Source organism: Dermacentor silvarum, chromosome 3 (assembly GCF_013339745.2).
Source record: "Dermacentor silvarum isolate Dsil-2018 chromosome 3, BIME_Dsil_1.4, whole genome shotgun sequence".
NCBI lineage: Eukaryota > Metazoa > Arthropoda > Arachnida > Ixodida > Ixodidae > Dermacentor > Dermacentor silvarum.
Genome location: NC_051156.1, coordinates 203,227,332 through 203,250,644, shown reverse-complemented (window position 1 = coordinate 203,250,644; position 23,313 = coordinate 203,227,332).

Genomic DNA, 23,313 nt, shown 5'->3' with positions numbered 1-23,313 from the left:
GCATCAATTGCGATAGCAAATTTGAAGAGAGCTATACGGAGTAATGATAGCAGCTTTATCAGCTGTATAAACTTGGACATGCAGCAGCACCGGCAACACGCAGAACTGTTGTCGACGCCGTCGGCGTTTTGCCCGCGTTCGCTCAAAATGCGTGCGGCGTTGGTGACTGTTGCCGGAGCCTCTGATATAAATAGGCACTTGGTGCCGCAGCTAAACGTCGCCTCCCTCCCCTCCCCCCCCTCCCCCACGGCCTCTCGCGCGTCGGAAGAAGGCGCGTTTGCTCTACATATATGGTGATTGTAGAGGAGGAAAGAGACGCCTACTTCTTTAGCCCTTAAGGGAGTACAGCGCAGAACGCGCGTTTGTTCTCCGCCGTGCGTTCACTCCCCGTGAAAGCGCGCGTCCCTCGCGCCCTTTCACTCGCACATACAGCGTTCGGCGCGCGCTGAGCCGTGCTCCCTCAAGGGCTGCAGAAGATAGCGCCAACCTTTCCCTTTCCCTCAAGAACCACTTATCATCGGCGACGATTTCATCGCCATTGACCGCATACGGAACCTCACGGCGACGGTGACGCCGACGGCAGAAATCTGCTTTTGAGTGTCCATATAATTGCTATCGCAATAAAAAAAAAAAAAGGTGCGGCCTGCTGCATGCATCGAAAACGACGTGAACCGCCGCGGCGCCACACGTCGGGGGCTGTTGTCTGTCTGGCATCGACATAGCAAATGCGTCAGGAACGCGCTTGGAACGCTGTCGCGCGTGCAAGCCGATGCGTTCCATCGCCGATGACTAGCGCCGTTCGGCCCAGCCAAGTGGCCGACAATGCAACTACGGCTGTCACATTCGCTCCCATTGCAACGCGCCCGACGCGCAGGCCACACCTTTTTTTTTTTTTTTTTTTTTTTTTTATCCAGCGGCCATGGCAGACCAGTCTAACACAGGACAGCGCCTTAATGTGGGCGGATCGCGAAGTATTCGCAGTCCAACAGTGCCTCAAAGAGCAATCCATCGCGATGAAAAAAAAAATTGGTGCTGCATTTATGAGTGAAAATCAACGCGGAACAGAGAGCACCAGAGCACATGCGCGGTGTTAAGCGCACGTGGTCTGTCCCTTTCTTGTTTCGCGCTCATAAAATTGTTCACGGAGGCTAGGAGACGGATGAATAAAGTACGCGAACATGAATTATCTATTGTGTCTGCCTCACCACAAGATGAGCGCAGCGGTCCGGGAACTAATCCATACCCGTGTTGATAGAAATTGAGAGAGAGAGAGAGAGAAAAACGAAGAGGGAAAGGTAGGGAGGTTAACCAAGGACGTGCCCGGTTGGCTACCCTACACATGGGGAGGGGGAAAGGGGAAGAATAGATAGAAATTGAGCGTTCGTATATGACCACACAGCCTCGCGATCAGTGCGGCTGACTACCAAGCGGGGCTTTGGTGGATAGTAACATGCATGGTGTTGGGAGCGGTGGCGCGTGTGAATGTATATCGAAGGGTGCTACAGTGGAAGAGGATACACGTCGCGTGCATGGTAGAGAAGTTCTTGAGAAGATGGCGCTGTCCACTGTGCGAGCCTGGTGCTGTCGCCGTGCGTGAGTACGAACCGGAGCAACGGATAAAGTCTGCGGATAAAGTCTGGCGTATTTTTATTATTTCTAAACAATTGACTCTTCGTATAGCGCAGCAAAATTAATTGCATCCCTCTCTGAACATTTAGGGTGTGCTCCATTTTCAAACCGAAAGAACGGATAGAGAGAGGTGCTTTTGAACCCTAGCCTAACGAGGAAACTATAGCCCTCTACGTATCCTCCTCGGCCAGTATAGAGAACGCGCTCGACGGTCATCTCATCACAGTATTCGACAGAGCGCAGAATTCGATCACGAGGGGCAGTATACACGATGCTCCTCCGTCGCTTCCGGCTTCGCCGCCTATGAAGCGAGCCGGCAGGGAAAGCATCTCGCTCCGTGGCTCGCCTCCACCATCTGGTCTCCCGAGATAACGGCGTCCGTTACCAATTGGCGCGTCGCGTGCACTCTAGATTAACGTCGGTGGGCGCTGTCGTGTCCTCCTGCTCGCTGGAGGGAAGACGACGCCGAGTTATGTCGGTCGTTCGGCAGACCCAACATTTGCTCGGCTTCTTCCGCGTTCGATGCATCTGTGCTGCAATTGCGTGGCTGCTAGGCGGTTGCCGTTTGCGGTACTTAAGTGCTAGAAAGCGTGAAAGTATATAGAGAATGCGGCAGCCATGCCAGTTGAAAATGGTCTCTGAGCACTATTTCTCTCTCTCTCTCTCTCTCCCAATGGGCCATGCAGCCTAGCGAAAGCTGCTGTCCGCTTAAGCCAGTTGAGAACCATGTTCACTTTGTCTTTTTTTTTTCTTTTTTGCTCGACAGTTCCTAGGCTTTCATGCAGTCGGCTAGGTTGAGCAACTGAAGAGAGCACAGTGCTGGGAATTAGGTGGTTCGTGTTTGCAGGTTTAAATAAGCACGCACTTCGAACGAGAGCGAATAAAGAGAGACAAGCCATGCTCTCCTTTACATTGTCAGAAATATTCTTGTCCTATCTCCTATAGTCGGTATGGACACTGGCTAATTTGACATAAACAAAAAAGAAAAGCAAACGGGCATTTAATGCCTAGCCACAGGACTGACGTCTGCCATTCAAATCCTTCCTGTACGTCCTCATTTAAATTGCGCGCTTTTTTAAACCTCGAAAGTAAGACCACCTAGGTGACAATCAAGCGACGGCCAATAACGCTACTTTCTGACATACTATCATCTTTGCGAGCACAGTGTAGGCTTAACACGAAAAAGAAGGGACAAAGAAGAGACAGTGGTACATGAATAGCGAAAGTCCCTGTCCATTTGTCCTCGCTTACTGTTTCACTTGCATGTCATCTACACCGACACGAATCACCAACTCTACCGAACCGCCACGCTTGTGAAACTGTGCTCCTCAGCGCAAACGCTAGTATTTTGATTGCTTCCACGACACTGCACAAATTTTTGCGGGACACCGCCGTAGAGTTCTCGTCAAATGCTTCTTTACGAGTTCTCGTTTGCCTTCTCCGCGGGGCCCTTACTTTGCTTGCTCGTAACCTCGATGCGAGCGAGTTATTCGGGACACGGAGCACTATTCGCGCAATTGCAAAGCGAAACTCGAACAGGCGACTCGCTCGCGTATAAGCTATGAAATTTCCGTCTGGTCGTAGATTAGGAGCACATACGCATGGCACTGCCAACCTTTTCGCAAGCATTCGGCTACGCAAACTCAGTACAATGGGTCATTGATCCCATCACCTTGCTCGTTGGTTGCGACAGTCTCTATTGTAAATTATGGTATTCTCAGCGCAGGCAACAAGGTTAATTGCGCAATGCAGGCTCCATTTTGTGTACATCGCTAGCATCGCATAATGTCTATCTCCCAAGCAAAGCCTTGAGGTATATTGTTTAAAGGCCCACAAATAAGAGAAATGCTTCTTTCTGGCATCCATATCTTTTTCTTTTTTTTAGCGGCCCTGAACCACATCTCGGGCTTGCTGAAATAACATAACCCGCTGGTAGCATACGCTTCTGTGAACATCTCAGCCAAGTTTTGCTGTCGTACGCTTTATGAGGAGCTCGCAAACGGAGTGCGAAATCACCTTTATTCAAACGCTCTCTTTACCAATATAAGCCATGATCTTCACTCTTTTCTGCGTACTTTACTTCGAAATGAAGCACATTCCCATACGGGGCTGCTATTGGTCGCTGCGGTCGGCTGCACCGCGGCCGCCGCGAGGTGCAGCCACGAGTCCACTGGCTAAGCGCACTGTAGCTCACTGTGGACAACCGCGTCTGGCGTACGTTTAGCGTGTCGTAGGCACCAAAATAGGAAGTCATGGCGTCTACGTTAACATCAAAAATTAATATTTTAACGGCGCGCCACGGTAATATTTCGAAGGCGGAGCGTCGTAGCCACGCCCCACGCTGGCCGTAGCCTTCGCAGTGCAAGGCAATGAAGAAGGAGCGGGAGCAAAGCGGAAACCTTGTTTGATTGCCAATAACTCCGCTTCTGCTTAACGTATTGAAGCACTTCTTTGAGGCAAAGTATTCCTGAAATAGGCTATTTTCACTTCAAATGGCTTTCTCCACTTCAATAAAAAGTGGTTCAGGGTCCCCTTATAGATCATTTCGCCAGAGGTGGGTTAACAAATTGATGGCAACCTGCGACTCATCGGGCCGCAATTCTAGGATAATCAGAGGAGGAGAACGGCGGATGAAATGCATTGTCATTATGATGATCATAGGCTACACAAGAAGGCCTGCAAACAACGTAGCTGAAATTTGTGGATTGTTTGATTCATTCGACGATATTGTAGCAGCGCGTCTGTACACGCAGAAAGAAGCGCTAAAATAGTAAAGGGAGATGAGGACCTGTACTTTCTCAATTCGGCTACGGGTATTTCTACCCACGCTGAAGTCATGGCAGTGGTGTTCGTCCTACGCAGATAAAATACAACACTTACATACGCTGGGATCATCACTGGCTCTTTTATCGTTGCGTTGATTCCTTACTGCTTCAGAGGACTCATATTATGTAGACGATTTTCTCATTGGTACCAGGACACTTGAGAAGCATCCGTCTAGTTTGTATACGTGACCAAGAAAAATTATTTCTCAATAAAATTGCAAATTATTTAGTTAAGTCGTTTATAGACGGCCTGATTCTTCCATATTGCATTTTGCCTGCTTACTTTCACGGCTGCTCATTTTCGCCACACAAAGCATTGTCATACTCCTCACTGACTAACTGCAACCATTACCGACATCTTTTCTACCCCTGCCGTATAGAATTTTGCCAAACTCGAAAACACACTGTCTGTTGCGAGGCTGAGCTGTCATATACTGACGCTCAGTTTGTATCACCACAGTCCTGAACCGGCTCCCTTTCCACTCTGCTCTTTCTGTGGTGAGGCAGAGTCAACTGAGCATTTCTTTCTGCCCTCTAGACGTTTCTCTGTAATAAGGAAAGGAAATACTGCAAACTTGCTTACGCACTTACGGTACAGATCTGTCTGCGCGTGTAATTTTGTCTTTTGGAACTTCTATTTTTGGGCTCAGTGACAGACGTGCCTGCTTGACTTACATTGGGACATAATTTAACGGAATCCAATTGATTACCATTCTAAACTGATTCTTCTTTTTCTTTAATGCTGCGTTGTGTGTTAATTCTTTTATTTTTTCCCCTACATCTTCCCCCACATTAAAATGTTATGGTGATTGGCATTTCTCAATTTTCAGGAAGCTGCGGAAACATTTTTGATAAATTTGGAAAAGACCTCGCCGAGTATGCGATTCGAACGTGTCAGCAACTGCAACAAATAGGGCTCGAAGGCCCAGCTTGCGATTGCTGTGTTCGCGTAAAGTTATACCGCACTCGTCGGGTGGTAGAACCACGAGGACACCCTAACAATCTGCCACATTTTTGTTGAGCGATACAGGAAAACTTTATGCAGCTCCGATTGCCGATGGTCTTCCGAGCAGAGTACCTCCGTCCAGAGCCTCTCAGCCATCTTGTGGCATCCCGGCGTCGTGCAAGGCCAGGAACTGTTTTGGTGAGAGCGTTACAAGAGGAAAATGCGTGCGCTGCCGGTGTTTTGTTTCGTGGCATCTATTTGTGGGCTGCCATTCTCAGAATTCCTGAGAAATAATTTTGTCAAGAATGCAAGAACTGGTATGAGAAACTTTAGTGATAGAAAGGTATGGCAATGTAACCCGCATATAATACTTGTCATATAGCATGGCGTGGCATATAGCATATATACGTATAATTAAATACAGGGCATTTCAGCAAGAATTTAACATTTTTTTAAAGGTAGCCTGTGGCATATAGCTCAATTCTAGTTCACGGGCTGGTTTACTCGAAGAGGCGGACATTACTTGCACAAAAAAATGAGATGCATAATCGACTAATTAGCAAACATTGATTATTTAAGTTTTAACTAATTACCTTATGGCCCATATTGCAATTTGCAAATGGTAGCCGTGAAGTTCGCAAGGCGGACCCACTTGCCACGAATTCTCAGGATGGCACCAGTTTCGAGATATTAATTCCCGAATTTCGCGGAGAAATGCATTGGCGTTCCAGTTTCTTGACAAAACGTCGTTTTATGCATTGAAGCAGAAATGTAACTGGAACGCCAATGCATTTCTCCGCAAACTTCGGGAATTAATATATCGAAACTGGTGTCATCCAGAGAATTCGTTTATCAATCAATACATTGATGGTTTCCCTCAAAAGCTGGGCTTGCATGCCTATGCGCAGCTGGATGGAATTATAAATATGAAGAAAAAAGAATCTGGTTGCAAAGACGCGTGCAGGTGAGCTATGACGGGCGTCAACCTTAATTTTCTGTTCATCTTTCTAAATGAACCACGAACTTTCGAAGCATTTCGTGTAAAACGAAAAAAAAAAGGAAAGAAAAAAGAATGACGTTGCCGTCAACATATGAAAAGGCCGCACTGCGGAGAAAACTTCTATTCCAAAAGATCACAAAGTGACTCCGTTAGTTCAAGTGAATGTAAAAGACGGTTCCTATTTGCCGCCACTCCTTAATTATTTCAAGCGTCTTCTATTGCAAGCCGGAAAATATTTCGTGCGCCATCTCGTTAAGAACATCTAACACATACAAAAAATGAAGAATAATAGCAAAAGAAGCAAGAACTTGTCTCTCTACTTTCAGGGGACGAGAATTGAGCGCCGGAGCCATTCTAACTGTAACTTAGTAAAGTCACACTACATTATCCGCCCAATGTCCCGCCCATTGTAACATATGGGTCCTAACCTGAGCGAAAGGAATCTTAAAAAGCCGCAGGCAGTCTTCGCGATGGGGCATGTGTCCTTCGTAACTTTGACATCAAGCATAAAAAGAAAATTGTATGCTTTCCTTGACTACAAAATTCACCCGTCATCTATAGTCAGGTTCTAACTGGGTGTTCTCGTTAAATGTGCGCCATACTGGACATTGCCAACACACGCGGAGCACCTGCAGGATATTAAGATCGAGCTTAGGGCAGTTTCTCCACATAGAACTATGAATTCTGCATACTAACTGCGTTCTGATTGATGACCGTAATCTACTAGAGGGACCGGACATATACAATGATAGGTCACTACACACATCCAGCGCCTGGCGAAACGCACGCAGCATGCCGGATATAGTACATACGACCAAGCAGGCCGTTACACTGTGCAATAGCCCCATCCATACCGATTTTCCACAGCCGCTTTCACTTGCTCGGAGCTGTCATCGATTTCAAAGCCAACGGTCACGCGCTTCGAACAGTAGGCTTCATTATACCTTTTGTATTCTTTAGGCATACAAACACATCAGAGAGGCATTTCTACGCACAGCATGGCGAAGAATACAAATTCGTGTTTGCGCCGTCGCCTAGACCATGCCGGCAAGTCGCTATTGGCCGATATTTCCGGGCGAAAGAAGCGCACGGTTCCATCGCGGGGCACTTCTGTTATTTGTTAAAATCCGGCGTCCACCGCCGCTCAAACAGCCTCGTTTATTTCCGAAAGCGTGTGTCCTCTTACCATCTCGGGCCAAGTGACTCGCCTGTATTTCTATTTCTTGTTTTTCTTTTGCGGTTCCTTCCCGCCCCATTCCTCGTTTTCCTTTTCCTCTCTCTCTCTGTCTGTCTGCCTTCCTTCTTTTGAGGAGCGCTTCCTCCCGTGCTGTTGTCTCTCTGGGCGCATTTCTCATTCTGTTTCTTGTATGATGGTTGCATTGCAGAACCGTTTGCCGGATACTCACCTGCATTTTCATGGTTTTACACTGTGACCTGTTACGGGCTCATTCCAATGGCCGTTTCGGTTGGCGATGGTGTCCGCCACCGCCGCCGCCGGTGTACGGTGTCCGTCGCAGCTATAGCGCGCGAGAAGTCACGCGATGTCGCTCACAGGCGCGCCGCGTAGCGTCGATACGTGCTGACTTTGCATTGCAGTGGCATATTGTGGTGCGTATGAAGCACTACTTATCCAATTGATTCGCGCTTAATTGATTCGTGCACGCTTAACTTTCACATTGAAACGATGCATTCGTTAAAAGGGAGGAAAATGCCGCGTCTGTAGTGCGGCAAGGCCAGTGTCGAAAACAAAATATATCATTTTGAAGATACATAGCGAAATAATACAGCCTTCATCTAGCTCCTGGGCTTCTCCTGTAGTTCTGGTGAAGAAAAACAAAAACACCGCATATCCACGGGGTGAATGATGAGTGGGCGAAGCTCCGGAGGGAATCATCGGTAAACCGTGAATCTTCCGTGTAATTCGCCCAGTCTCGCCGCACTAAATCGAACGATTGACTTCCACCAATGACACGCGCCATATGTGATGTCATTCCTATTTTATAACAGCGCCCTTCATTATAATTGCACCATCTCCCGCTTAAGGGGACGCTAGCACAAACGCGTTAGAAACGCGCAGTACTCTCTAGTAAGGGGGAGAGGCCACAGCGTCTTACGCAGCCATTTACACATGCCGGAACGTGCACCGCGTTTGCCGACGCCATCACATGACTGTTGAGAGAGTATAACCCCCGTATTCATAAACGCTTCCTCGACTTGAACTTGAATTGCCACCGCCTTCAACGCGTTTCGAACGCGCTGCCCAAGGCGGTGGCAAGTCAAGTTCAAGTCGAGGAGCGTTTATGAATACGGGGGTAAGGCGGAGAGGCCACAGCGTCTTACACCAGCTTCTTACACGGGCCGTAACGCGCTAGCACAAACGCGTTAGAAACGCGCAGTCTTTCGTTAATGTTAGATATTTATTGTCATCGTGGTGCGTGCGTCCATGTGCGCTTCGTGGCGTAGTGGTTAGCGCCGCGCGTTCGGAAGCGAGGGGTACCTGGTTCGATTCCGCGCTACGGACACAACTGTCGGAATTTTTAAAGACGATAGTCTTTTTTGGGGAACTTAAACGCTGAAAATTTGGTCTGTCTGTCTGCCTGTCTGTTTGTCTGTCTGTAACCCGATTCAGCCACCCGGCCAAAGTTGGACCACTTGCTTACCGCCCACACTACTTAAACTGGTACAGCTGTTCATACTTGTGAACGTTATCGATCACAAAGTAAATATTACGCATATCTGAGGCGCAACATCACTAGGTAAGTATTAGGAGGTGTGTTCCTTTGATAGAAAATACATAGATACGTAACTCTAAAGACCCTAGTTTCTTAAGCTGCGCTGAAAATGCCATGCAATGCGCGCCGACGAACGACGTTCCCCGACTGAGCGCCGACGAGCGCCCTCTGCCATGGAGGAAGGAAACCCTCTGCACAAGCTCATGTTTCCCGATGTATTGCCAGATGGCGTCCATGTCTCACGCAGCGCCTCCTCAATTTTATCAATGCCAGCCAGATGCGGCCGATTCAACATAAAGGAAGCGCTGTCTGAGGCAGGGCAAAACATAAATGGCCGCTTGATGAAATAATGCGGTAAAATGAAATCTGTTGAAACAAACCTTCATGCCAGGACGGAAATGGTACGAAAACAGCATCACAGGTGGCCGCGGATCAGACCAGCACTCATGTAGTACGGCCGGCAGAAGACTTTCGACGACATTTGCAGCGAAGCACGCAGATACGCGGCAAATTTTTTTTCTCATAAAAGTAGACGTGGCTACCTACTACTACTACTACATACTACAGAGGAGGGACAGACCCACACCCTAATTAGGGAGCTTCGGGCCTAAAAATGGGTACCGGTCCGGGACAGTGTCCTTGGTAAACTCCGCGGTAATGCAGTTCCACTCAACGTGAAAGCTGGGAAAGTGCGAAGCATTGATTCGCCGGTACTTCCCGTGTGTTAAATGCGCAGCATTTCTAGGCGAACATTTGCCACTTTGACAGTATCTATCTATCTATCTATCTATCTATCTATCTATCTATCTATCTATCTATCTATCTATCTATCTATCTATCTATCTATCTATCTATCCGACTACATGTTGGTGATCTCACGGTCATTTCGTTAACTTGGTAGGTACCAAAATTGACATAGTATGACGGGAGTGTATGACGAACATAAACATAAATGATAGGTCATAACATGAATGTTATGGCATGCGTGTCATGTAGGTCATGAAACAGCCGCCTACGCCTTGGTGCTATCATGGTCGTTTCGTTAACTTGGTAGGTGCCAAAATTGGCATAGTATCACAAAAGTGCATGACGAGCATAAATGATAGCTCATGACATGACTGTCATGGCATGCGTGTCATGTAGGTCATGATACAGACATGTGGAAAGTTGGGCTAGCTGGTGATTAATCATCATACCGTATTGGTGTAGCAGCGCACTGACAAGGACAAAGTGGAGAGACACAAAGTGGAGAGACACAGTGTCGTGTATTCTTTTGTCTCTCCACTTTGTCCTTGTCAGTGCGCTGCTACACCAATACGGTATGATCATGATACAGCCCCCTAAAATGACAATGACCCAGCGAAAAAATATTAACACTCAAAAACCACTGAAATGGGTTCGGACGTGGGGACTTAGTGACGGAAACGCTAAAGAGGTAGAGCGCCCACCTCGGCTGCGGGAGGTTGTGGGTTCGATTTCCACCGCCGCCGGGCACCCACTGGTTCAAATGGGCACAAGCGTACCCCGGCCTGGCGTTCGGCTTCCTTCAGGGGTGGTACGCTTGGGAAAAGAACCGGCGCCCTGAATTCCCGTCGAAACCTTCGTCAGCACAAAAACCACTGGAATGGGCTCGGACGCGGGCACTAACAGAAGGAAACACTAAAGGATATGGTAGAAGTTATAAATTGCAAGACCGTACAGGCTTGGGCTAGTCGGTACATACTCGATAGGGAAACAGCGCAAAAAAAAAAAAAAAAAACCCGCAAGACAAGAAGGGAGACACACACCAGCGCTGTTATGTGTCTCCCTTCTTGTCTTCTTGTGTGTGTGTGTTTTTTTTTGCGCTGTTTCCCTATTGGGTAGAAGTTATAGTCATGAACTTGACTCAGCAAAAATGACAATAGCTAAGCGAAAAAAGATTCACACTTGAAAACCACTTAAATTGGTTCGGACGTTGACACTAAGTGACGGAAACACTAAAGAATGATGGTAGAAGTCAGTCATGAGCATGACTCAGCAAAAATGACAATGACTCAGCGGTAAAAGATTAACGCTCAAAACCAATGAAATGGGTTCGGATGTGGTGCTAAGTGAAGGAAAATGCTAAAGGTTGATGGTCGAAGTCATAGTCACGAGCATGACTAAGGCTTTCGCCTTATGATCTCTTAGGCGTAGCTAAAGGGACTCCTGAAGACTCATAAAATGAAGTTTATGACTTGCGTCATGTCGGTCATCAAATATCCGCCTACGCCTTGGTGCTCGAGAGGTCGTTTCGTTATCCTGGTAGGCTCCCCGCAGAGTGCTTCGCATAACATCGATTCCCACAGGGCATGGGATCTGCCGGCTTTTTTTTTTTTTTTTTTTGCTCCACCGTAGAGCGCTAAGTGATCGCCCAAGAACCAAATGCAGTCGCAATGTGTCACGAAGGCTCTCGCCTTAATATATAACAGTGCTTGATCCCAGCTCTCAGCTGTGGCGCAAAAAGTGCCGGCAGTCACGCTCTCCGAGCATCGCGTTTCAGTCGCTGAACACAGTACATACTCGTACATCTACATAGGCTGCTGTCTAGTGCGTTCTGCCTGCGCACCGCCGGTTAAAGACCGAAATGTTCCAACCCGGTTACTGGATTTAGGACGCACTGCTTGACCCTCGGGGCGGCTGTCTGAACACGCGGCATAAATTTTGAGTTTGCTATACAGAACTTGGCGAATGTTAGCGGTTCCCACACGCGAGTTCATGCAAGTTACGTTGACGTGTACGATGAACCCGCCCTCGTTTACATCTACGTTAGCATTCGCATCGTCGTTATCAGCCTTTCCGATATCGACTCATCGTCGTAGCCCAGACTATGGCGTTGCGCTGTTGAGCTTGAGCTCACGGGTTCCATCATGGCCACGGCGGCCTCATTCTGAAGAGGGCTGGATGCAAGAACGCTCGTGCCATGTGCATTGGACGCACGTTGAAGAAAACCACGTGGTCAGAATTATTCCAGAGTCCACCACTACGGCGTGCATCAATCTTGTGGTTTCGGCACGTAGTATCCGAGAATTTCAATATCTCATATCGAGAGGCGTTATCACAGCCAACTGTACATGAGAGGCTCCTTGCATTCTAGATATGCAGGTGGAGTGTGTGCCCCCAGTTAACAGCCCGCGCGTTTTCATTTTGTTGTCAACGATGGCCGCCGCGTGTCGCTGGGAGTTGGCCTTGAGTAGGGAGCCTACATGCAAGCGCTGTAACAGCGCTTGCATGTAGGCTCCCTAGCCTTGAGGCTGTTTGGCAGGTGCTCCTGCAGGCGTTCCCATTCATACTGGTCACGATAGTACACATGTCAACAAGACAAGGTGTATGCTGGAAGCGTATTAGGGGCGAAGCTCCTTAGGGTCGAGCCTTGTCCGCCGTCGCGCCGTTGTAGCCACGCTAGTACTCGCCGCTCCCGCTGGAGGCGCAGCTGTGCTCTCTTTCCCGTTCCCGACGCGCGCTCTCTCGTCCGTAGCTAGGGGCACTGCGGTGCACAAGGGCATTCGTTCCCGACGCGCGCTCTCTTTCTCTCTCGTTCCCGACGCGCACTCTCTCTCTCTCTCTCATCCGTAGCTAGGGGCGCTGAGGGTGCAGAAGAGCGTTCGTTCCCGACGCGTGCTCTCTGTCTCTCTCGTCCGTAGCTCTGGTTTACCCGAATGATCCCCCGGTGCTTCGCCCACTCATCATCATTCACGTCGTGGATATGCGGTGATTTTATTGCGATAGCAATTATATGGACACTCAAAAGCAGATTTCTGCCGTCGGCGTCGCCGTCGCCGTCGCCGTGAGGTTCCGTATGACGTCATTTTGGAGAAGAAATCGTCGCCGCGCCCCGAACGCTGTATGCGCGAGTGAAAGGGCGCGAGGGGCGCGTCTTTCACGGGGAGTGAACGCACGGCGGAGAACAAACGCGCGTTCCGCGCCGTGCTCGCTTAAGGGCTGCAGAAGTAGGCGTCTCTTTTCTCCTTTACAATCACCATATATGTAGAGCAAACGCACCTTCTTCCGACGCGCGAGAAGCCGTGGGGGAGGGGGAGGGAAGGGAGGCGACGTTTAGCTGCGGCACCAAGTGCCTATTTATATCACAGGCTCCGGCAACAGTCACCAACGCCGCACGCATTTTGAGCGAACGCGGGCAAAACGCCGATGGCGTCGACAACAGTTCTGCGTGTTGCCGATGCTGCTGCATGTCCAAGTTTATACAGCTGATAAAGCTATTATCATTACTCCGTATAGCTCTCTACAAGTTTGCTATCGCAATTGATGCTTCGCCTTTCAGGTGAAACTGCGACCACTTTTTTTCATTAGGAAGAAGCGGCTGCAGCGCCTCTGGCGGGCGCATTGGCAGGTGACAGCGGCCGCTTCATGGGATTGCATTGGAAGGATGGGCCAGTGAGCCCACTAGAAAAGCTTCCAGAACACTAAGTGCAGCTAACGCAAAAACGAACACGTAGTGGATCGACAGTGGTAGGGGTGTGACCCGTAGCGGCTGGCTGACCTTTATTTTATTTTATTTTGTAATAGCGATAGACGGTATAGGGTATTTTTTTTCTTTTTCAAGCGTAATTTAGATAAAGTGTGCATGGTAGGTTGCAACTGCATTGCGCCACATTAGACGTTTTTTCGAAATATTAATATTTTGAAAAATAATAGAGAAACATTTAATTAAGTAGCCTGAGAAACTATGTAGGTTGCACAAAATGGTATTTCGTGGCCCTGCCGTAGCTATTGGCTCCAACAACAGTGCATTATGCCGTTATGTCCAAAGCCTTGTCTCGATTTGAGGGATGGATGAGAAAATTCATTAGGGTCTTTTAGGGCGCGGGCGTCTCTGCCGCGTCGCAGCTCCGTTGGACAGCCCATAGCTGTTCTTCGAAATTTGGGCTGCGTCGAACCGCATGCCAGCGTGAAGAAGTGTCGCTTTTCATCGCCGCGTAACACGGGTCACCGCCAGAGCAAGTGATCTAAGGTCGCTATCGTTGTGAGGGGACTGCGACAACAATGGAGCCGAAACTCGGAGAAGAAAACGGTAAAAAAAAATTGTAGAAAAATTGATAACTCAATAAGATGATTCCCATAACAGTATTTATCAATCGATAGGTAATTACATGAGGAATATAAATAATGATAAATGATCTTGATAGTCAAATAAATTAATTATGATAGTAAGCATAACAATGTGGCAAAAGAATCGAGAAATAATTATGGTAATGGGTGCAAGTATGGTTATGATTGTTACGATAATGATAGTAGAATACAATAATGACTATATAATGACCATGACTCAGCGAAAAATGATGACTCAGCGAAAAACGATTAACAGTCAAAAACCACTTGGATGGGTTCGGACGTGGGTATTAAGTGAAGGAAACACTAAAAGATGACGGTATAAGTCATAGTCATGAGCATGCCTCAGCAAAAATCAGAATGACTCAGCGAAAAAAAATTAATACTCAGAAACCAATGGAATGGGTTCGGATGTGGTACTAAGTGAAGGAAAAGGCTAAAGTTTGACTGTCGAAGTCAGTCATGAGCATGCCTCAGGCTTTCGCCTTAAGGTCTCTTAGGCGTAGTTAAAGGGACTCCTGAATGTTTTTCGCGATAACAATTATGCGGTCACTCCAAGCGAATAATTGTCGTCGGCGTCGCCATGAGGTATCCTGTGTATTTAGATATATGTATACATGTATATGCTATGTGTCATGCGATGCTATATGACATGCTGTATATGTACATTATATTGCCACACCGGTCTATCACTAATGTTACTTATACCAGCTCTTACATTCTTGACAAAATTATTCCCCAGAATTTTAACCATGGCAGCCCACAAACAAATGTCATGAAACAAAACACTGACAGAGCATACATTCTAGCTTAAATCTTCTCAGACCTAAACAACAAAAGTGCGAAACAATAACAAAGTCTCACACCTGAAAAGGATGTAATTTCATTGGCGCTGCTGTGCGCTATACCTCCGTGATCGGCCCAGGAAAGAGGTTTGAAACCTACCCGATGCGGAAAAGTGGCACTAACGTCTCCAAGAAAGACGTTGACTTTAATTAATAAACATAAATGAAAATGTCCCATGGCAGGATTCAAACAGAGGACTCCAAACACAAGAGCTAGCTCTTAATTAGCTTACGTTTAGATACTTGAATTTAAGCTGCAACTGTAGGTACGAGTCTTACGCTTCATGTAATATTATTCCAACATGTTGCTATTATATGCACTGCTGCGCCCTAATGGCGAAACTGATTTTATTGTATTTTTATTTATTTATTATTATTATTATTTTTTTTTTTTTTTACTGCGCAGCTCACCCGTTCCTGCGGCGTCGTCGGAGTCGGCGGCGTACCGAGCGAGAGAGCAAAGCGAAAGATGAAAGACACACGCGAGCCAATGAGAGCGGTGGCTTCAGTGACGTCCTCGCGGCAAACAGGTGTATGCGGACCCGCCCGACGATTCGATGCGTACTCGTATCTGGTCTTATTAGCCGGACCGCTCGTTTCGTACTATCGTCTGCTCGCGTCAGCTCTTGCTCGCGCTTGTTTGGTTGGCTAATCGGTTTGCTCTCGTTCGCACTTGTTTTGAGCGTCATGGTTTGCGATTGATCTTTACAATGATGAGTCTAAACGACGGAGTAATATAAGACAGGTGCGCCGACTCCGCTCGTCTGGAAGAGACGCATTCTGAAACGCCGGTTCCTGCTTCACAGTGTGTTCGCCAGATCGCGCAACGAATTAAGAAAAACTCTGGAGTGGGGAGGCGGGCCCAACAAAATGAAGGAGCAAAGGCGCGGGTGAGCTAAGCCTAAAAATGTCGCAGTTTCGCCCGAAAGGCGAAGCATCGATTGCAATAGCAAATTAGTTGAGCGCTATTCGGAGTAGGGATAGTAGTTTTATCGGCTGCATAAACTTGGACACATTGGCTTACTAACTGAATTAACAATCGTGGTGTCAGCGCGCACAAGCAAACATGAATAGATCACACTGAATGACCGCAGCCAACGACTGTCAAAACGCTGGCAGCAAGCGCAAGTTCGCGCGGTCTATCGCTTCAACGGAAACTGAGCGGCAAATGCACAGCCCATACAAAGGTCAGAGCCGTGTGGAGATAAGAGACGGTGCGGGCGACCGCCGGGCAGAGAAGTTGTTGGCAGAGGAGAAGCTGCCCCCCCCCCCTCCCTCCCTCTTCTCGTTTCTTGCTTTCGCGTGGGAGATTGAGTGGTAAGATACGCCTTTGGCGCCGGAGCACAGCGCCGCCCCGCCTCCCTCCCTCCCATACCCCAACAGCCTTTCGCGGGACGGTCGCGTTTGCTTTCCGCCGTGCGTTCGCCCTCCGTGATAGCGCGCGTCCCCCGCGCGCTTTCGCTCGCGCATACGGCGCGCGGCGACGATTTTATCGCCCTTGGAGTCTATACGGAACCTCACGGCGACGGCGACGGCAGAAATCCGGTTGAAGTGTCCATATAATTGCTATCGCAATAAAACATAACAAGCTCGGGACTCTCTCGCGGCGCCTGCTTGCCTATCCGTTTTGTCGCCTGCTCCGCGCACGCCCTGACGCCTGTAGCGCGCATAGCTCTTGCGGTTCACGGAGTGACGTTAGCAGGAGAAACAAGTCATGTATCATTTTATTTATTTATTTTATACAGGCCAAATGCAGGGCATTTGTCAGGTGGCCTACATGGAACGTTACAAGGCACAGGAACAGGAAATAAACAAATTACGGAAACTAAGACGGAAAGAAAAACTATAGCAAATGGTAAGGCGATATAACGGCAGTTCGGGTGGCCTCAAGCAATGACAGGCGACAGCGAAAAGAAGTTTTTATGCAAAAGCTGACGTTTATCACTCTTTTTTATCTGAGCACGCATCAAGCGCTAAGATGCTTCGCTTGCTTCTTTGTTTCTCGCGGTGCTTTTCGTGTAGCCCGGTTTTCTTGCGAGCAGAATCGCCACTTTCTCACTAAACATAATAATTGGGAATTCCTGCCAGTGTTTCCTGCTTATTATTTCACAAGAGAAGCTCTGATTATGTGTCCTGCATAGCTGGGGGAATCATCTCGAAGGCAAGGCTTAAAATTTACAGGGTAGGCAGCCGGTATTTACACTCCAGGCTAACCTCCTTGCCTTTCTCTCCCTTTCTTTCTCTCTCTCTACATTACGGCATGTCTCTGGACAAGGACAGGCACCTGCACTGTGTGTAGTTGTAGACAAATTTAAATTGAGCTCCTCCCGTACTTCCGCATTGGCGTCTTCTGGTTCCTCCTGGCATTCAGCATCATTGAGCTACGCCAGGCTTCCTTAAACAAATTGAAGGAACGGCTCCGCTTCGAAGTCGAGGAACTTTCTTTACATCTATTAGGACATCGCCTTTGTCTTTGCTGAAGTAACTATCAAAAATAAGCTGCTTCTCGAAGTGTCGCGCACATATTTTGTCCATTGCTTTAAGCGCTCACTTATTTCAGGAATTTTTTTGACGCCACTGGTGCAGTAGTTGAAGATCAGATGGCACCGCCAAGAGCGAAAACTTCTCGCGTCCTTTGTCATAACCAGATTTACAGCCGGGAACAAAACACTGTCCTGTTGCTCAGTCTCTTCACGCACAAGTATCAAGATACCTTGTTCCGTCAGGCATGAATAAATATACTGCAGACATGGTGAACAAAGCTAGGAAGACAAAAATTTCGCACCTTCGCTTCCGCGCAGACGTTGAGGAGTGAAAAACAAGTACTTCTGTTGTGTCTTTTCGTACGGCATCATTTATCGTCTGTTTCCTCTAAAGACATGTAAAATGTTTCGCATGCGTGAATAAAAGCGCTACCGAGTGTTTATTTGCGCTTTTATTATTTGTGCGCATATATTTTCTTGTGTTTGATTGCTGTCACATTAAGGCGGACGAGGGCCCACGTTTCTAGCAGACGACAAGCTCTATGCGTGCCGCCTTGCCGGTTCCGTGCTGCCGTCGCCACCGGCCTCCGCCACTCAGCGCATGCGCACATGGAATCCAAGCTGTTGAGTGTTTCCCACGCGCCTCAACAGATGGCGCTACGCGATGACTAATTTAGCGTTACACGGTTTGTCCCGAGCGAATGCGTTGCGCGGCGGCGGAGTCGGCGCTCCTGTTTATCTTACTCCGTGGTCTAAACCGAGACGTCCTGATGGAAAGGTTTTTGGAGACAGTGCGCCATACCCGATTCTGTATGACAAGACGGTCCCTGGATACAAGGACGCGGAGGCGACATGCACCCAGTACCTCATTATCTTTGGCTTAACACTAAAGGAAAAATGATTTCTTCTGTACCAGTAGATTACCTTTCCAGAATACCGAAAATACCACTCTTACCGTGAGAAGCCGCTTAGTACGCCAGAAAAAAACGAAAAACACAAAGGCGAGTGGTGACGCCACCTTGAAGTTCCCACCCTAGCTCACCGTGACGTCATGGATTTTGACAGCGTCTTCTAGGCCTCAGTTAATTCTTTAGCGGTAAAGCTTCATTTTCTCTTTTAAAAATTGACCTTTTGCAGTGTAATTGATGAAGGCCGAGTTTTCGAAGAATACTTTATCAGTCTAAGTTGATTTATCGTTTTGCTTTAGTGTCCCTTTAAGAACGCGGCGACGCCGCAACAGAAGAGAGCACACCAACATGATTATGATCAGTGGCAACGACGTCATCCTCTTCAAAAGACATGATTCGCGTTAAGAACTAAGGACGAAAAACGCAAGAACAGCGCTGACCTGTCAGCAGACGAAGGAAAAAGCACGCGACATCTCGCACCTGGAAAGAGGAGGCGACATTTTCATGCTGTCAAGTGACTACCGCAGTGGCTCGCCGTCGGTTGGTGTGGCCGCTCTGCCGCAGCTGCATTATGGGGCTTTCTGCGGCGACGATCGCGCCGAGATTGCGCCAGAGCAGCGCCCGTCATCTGTTCGCCGATAACGCCATCGATAGGGTATGCAGCCGAGCGCGTCAAAACAAAGCTCTGCATGAGAGGAGGTCTGTCTGCGGCGGCTGCTCAGAATCACGCCCACGCGTCCCGTGCACTGCATCTCGCGATTTCCCGATTAGCGAGTCAGTCGCGCCACACTTCGCTCCGTTTTGCAACGTGCCGCGCGAGACAGCCTGTCCGCGCCAGCGAATATATCGCGAAATGAAAACACGTATAGAGTAGCGCTCAGATTTCGCATTAAGGAGTTTCGTCGGGAAATTTTTAAGGCCTCAGATCTCTGTTTCAAGGTCGCGTTGTAAGGTACAGAAAAACGGAGTGTGCCGGGAAAGAGAAACAGCAGCGCCGGAGGACGGTTCTGAGAAAGGGAGACGGAGCGTAGTGGGAGTTGCGGGAAAGCGCAACGGTTGATTGATTGATGTGTTTAGTGGCGCAAGAGCCAGATATGGCCAAAGAGCGCCATGCAACTGGTGATATGGTGACAACGATATGTCAATGCAATGGGCAGATGGATTGCAATAGGTAGATGTTTACTTGGCTGTAAAAGGGCCTAAAAATCAGTCGCTGTAAAAGTGCCTAAAATAGATAGGTATTAAAGTAATGAACATGACAGTGAGGTGTGCTGTGGCTGTAAAATATATGTTATAGAACGATCATATAATGAAATTTACCAGTACGGAACTAGCACTACCTCCTCACGAGGCCCTTAAACGCAAGGGTACAGAGGTGTGTGCTCTACAAAAACTATCGCAGGAGCGCCCTCTGGTGAGAGGGTGCGCTACGACATTCCTGGGCTAATAACATGTAGCGCTACATAATTTAGGTAGTTCAGAACTGCTTTCACATTAAAGAATGCTTCCGAGCCCAGAAACAATGTTGGATGTAGTGGGATATGGCAACGAACGGCTTGCGCAAAGTATTTTTTCTGTTCCGTTTCTTATTTCTCACACTCCACAAGTACGTGGAGGACGGTGAGCATTTCACCACATCTTCCACGTAGTGGAGGTTCGTTGCCAGTGAGTAGGCAATTATGCGTACCAAATGTGTGCCCTACACGCAGTCGACAGAACAAGACATCAATTCATCGCGTTTTCGTTATGGAGGGCCATAAATCTATATGTGGCTTAATCACGTGAAGCTTATTTGTTTCTGCGTCCCACAAGCGTTGCCAGTGGTTTCGCATTTTCTTTCGTAAAAAAAGCCTTCAGCGCTGTGGTAGGAACAGCAGTACTAGGAGTCACTTGCGATGTAACTGTTATGGCCATTTGGTCTACTAACACATTACCCTCAATGCCCCTGTGGCCAGGTATCATCATATAATCAGATGCTGGTTAGATACATCCGCTGTACACAGAACGGAATAGAGCTCAATGAGTACAGGATTTTTCGGTGACTTGAAAGCTTTTGCCGCGCTTTGGGAGTCTGTAAATGATTGCTTTTTGAAGTTTTGATTTCCTTATATGCTTCACGGCCGACAATAGTGGATAGACCTCAGCCGTAAAGATACTTGTTTCCGGCTACAGTACACCGAATTCCGAAAAGGATGGGCCGACGGCTGCGTAAGACACCCCGGCATGTGACTTAGAAGCGTCTGTCTAAAACTCTGTACACGAATACTTAGAACGAGTTTCCTAGAACTCCAGTCCATTTTTAAACACCCCAGACCCGTTGGGGATTCTATAGCTGTGGTCAGCAGTAGCGACAACTTGAGACAGATTGTCCAACTACAATGTGTTTGAGACGTTTGTGTCGCGTGAATGTTCTTGTCTGAGAAAAATTGGGACAACCGTACATTAATGCTAATATGTATCTACCAATGCTTAGCATCGGCTTAAGAAGCATGTTACGGCGACCGCATGAATAGGTTTTTTGTGCTGCGCTTAAAAAAAAATGCGAGCAAGGTGGCGTTTCCAGCCTTGCTGCCGTCCTCTCCCGTAACCTGGCATGTGGTTAACAAGTGATCTGTTTACCGACAACCTAAAACTACTCATTAATTACACGTACAGTGCTCAGCAATTGGAACGCGATGCTTGAACCGCGGGGGGGGGGGGGGGGGGGGCAAAATGCGATCAGTGCATCACAAGGGCTCTCGCTTCCATTTGATACAGAAATGCAGGCGCTCGTACTATATAGGGACTTGAGACGCGCTTAAAGTCCCTATATAAGAAAAGCACCGCCATCTACTCTTTCCTCCGCCGCCTCCTCTCCTAAAGCGCTTGCTTTTTTTTCTTTACTTTTTGCTTGCGAAAGCCAAGTCGATGGTGGCGCACCTAGAAAGTCCACGTTGAAGCTTTCAGGCCGAGCGCGCGTCGCCGCCGCCGCCGGCGACTATACGGCTGCGCAGAGGACTTTCAACATGGCTCTGAGGCGGAAAAAAAAGAAAATATAAAGTGAAAAGCGCGCGCTATCATCGTCCAATCGGAGATATAGGCGAGAGAGAAGCGGCGTTTATCAAAGGATGGCGGTACTTTTCTTATATAGGGATTTTAGGCGCGCCGAGTCTCCAGCGCCTACTGGTGGTATAAAAAGTGCCGGAATCCACGAGCATTACGAATCAATTGCCGAGCCCTGTACATTATTGCAACATCGACCTAAGACAACCAAAAAGTTAAGCGCAACCTCCCTGAACGGAAACTGCCCGTGATATGCGTACCAATTTATGGCGGTCGGCGTGGTGCGCTATGCGTGTGGGGGGTTATGCTGATGTATGCATTATATGCGCGAGTACGAGCACACAGATGCACATAATTAATTGCCGAATACAGCTTAACCTCGGTTTAACACCTTATATTTTAGTCCCCTTTAGTTCTCACTGGTAGGGAGTTTACCAGGGCGTTCCATGTATACTGCTTGCTATCCACCTTTTAGTGTAGGCTTATGCATTTCCGGCCTAGGTTAAACGCTTCCTTTCAGCGTACGGGGAATGGAGAAAGCACACGGGCTCGTATTGCGCAGACACGCATATTGTTATCGTGGACATAGTGTCGTTTGCCACTGTACTGTGTGCGCCGTTGATAGCTTGCATCCAATGGGCTGAAACTTCACATTTCCGCGCAGTATTGGAACAGGGGCTTTCTGGATTGACATTCGCTCCCTATATCAGGAAATGTTTTCCTGTTTTCACATGGAATTTTACGACCGGCTCATATAATGCTACGTATGAAAAAGTTCAACCACTAGTTAACGCCGATTAAAGACAATGTCTTCCTGAGCGAGTTAGGAGTGATATTGTGGCGAAGTCGCTGCGCACGGTACTATCCCGTCATTCCTCGCGAGAGGATCAAGCGCCGGACTGCTTAAATGTTTTTCTGCACAAACAGCCCGCACGGCCTATGGTATCGGATAACTTTTTTTTTTTGAGTACTATCTCCGGGATCGACGCATGAAATAGGCTAGAAGCACATACCCGGCTTGTTCTAGAGAAATGAGAAGGGCTCGCCGATTGTGCGATATACTAACCCGTCCGTGAGGCTCCCATTCAGTCGGAGTCGCGCGACCAGTTGCAGGCAGTGGACGCGACCTCGTGGCTGGATGAAACGACACAGTCCATGCACTACATGGAGTTAGTGAGACGGAGAACAGGAATAAGTTTTATTTTGACAGGAAATTCATAAGGTGCAGTTGAATGCAATGTTCAATACAATGGGCGAAAAACAAGACAAATGAAATTGAAAGCGACTCAATGCTGCCCGATCGGACTATCCCCCCATGCTGCAGACAGCAGCATACAGTGAATTTAATATACAGAATGAGAATAAGCATTTATGCATTTGTATACAAACACATCAAATACATAACGGATTTACATAGCGTAAGATACTTTGACGTATAGGAATGCAAGAACATGGTTTTCGTACAACACATCAATTGAAAGCGAAATAGCATTAGCCAAGGATTAGCAACTTACGTCTTTATTTGTATATGCATGAAAGGTTTTAAGTACCTGAAATGAGCACGCGTTGTACAGCATCTTCGCATGGAGATAAAAGAATCTGGTTACCTTTCCTTTCAAGAAACCATGCAAGTATGCGACCTTGCCCAGTTAGGTGCGAAACACAGAGATGGACAAGAACATTACACGACGACCCTATATATCACACAGGCCTTTTAATGTGCAGTAATGTCGTGCATCGCTGTCGTATAAAAACTGTTGAGTGCTGTGCGGGTGTGTTCTTTCTCTGCGTCCGTGTACCAGTTTTGTTGAAGGC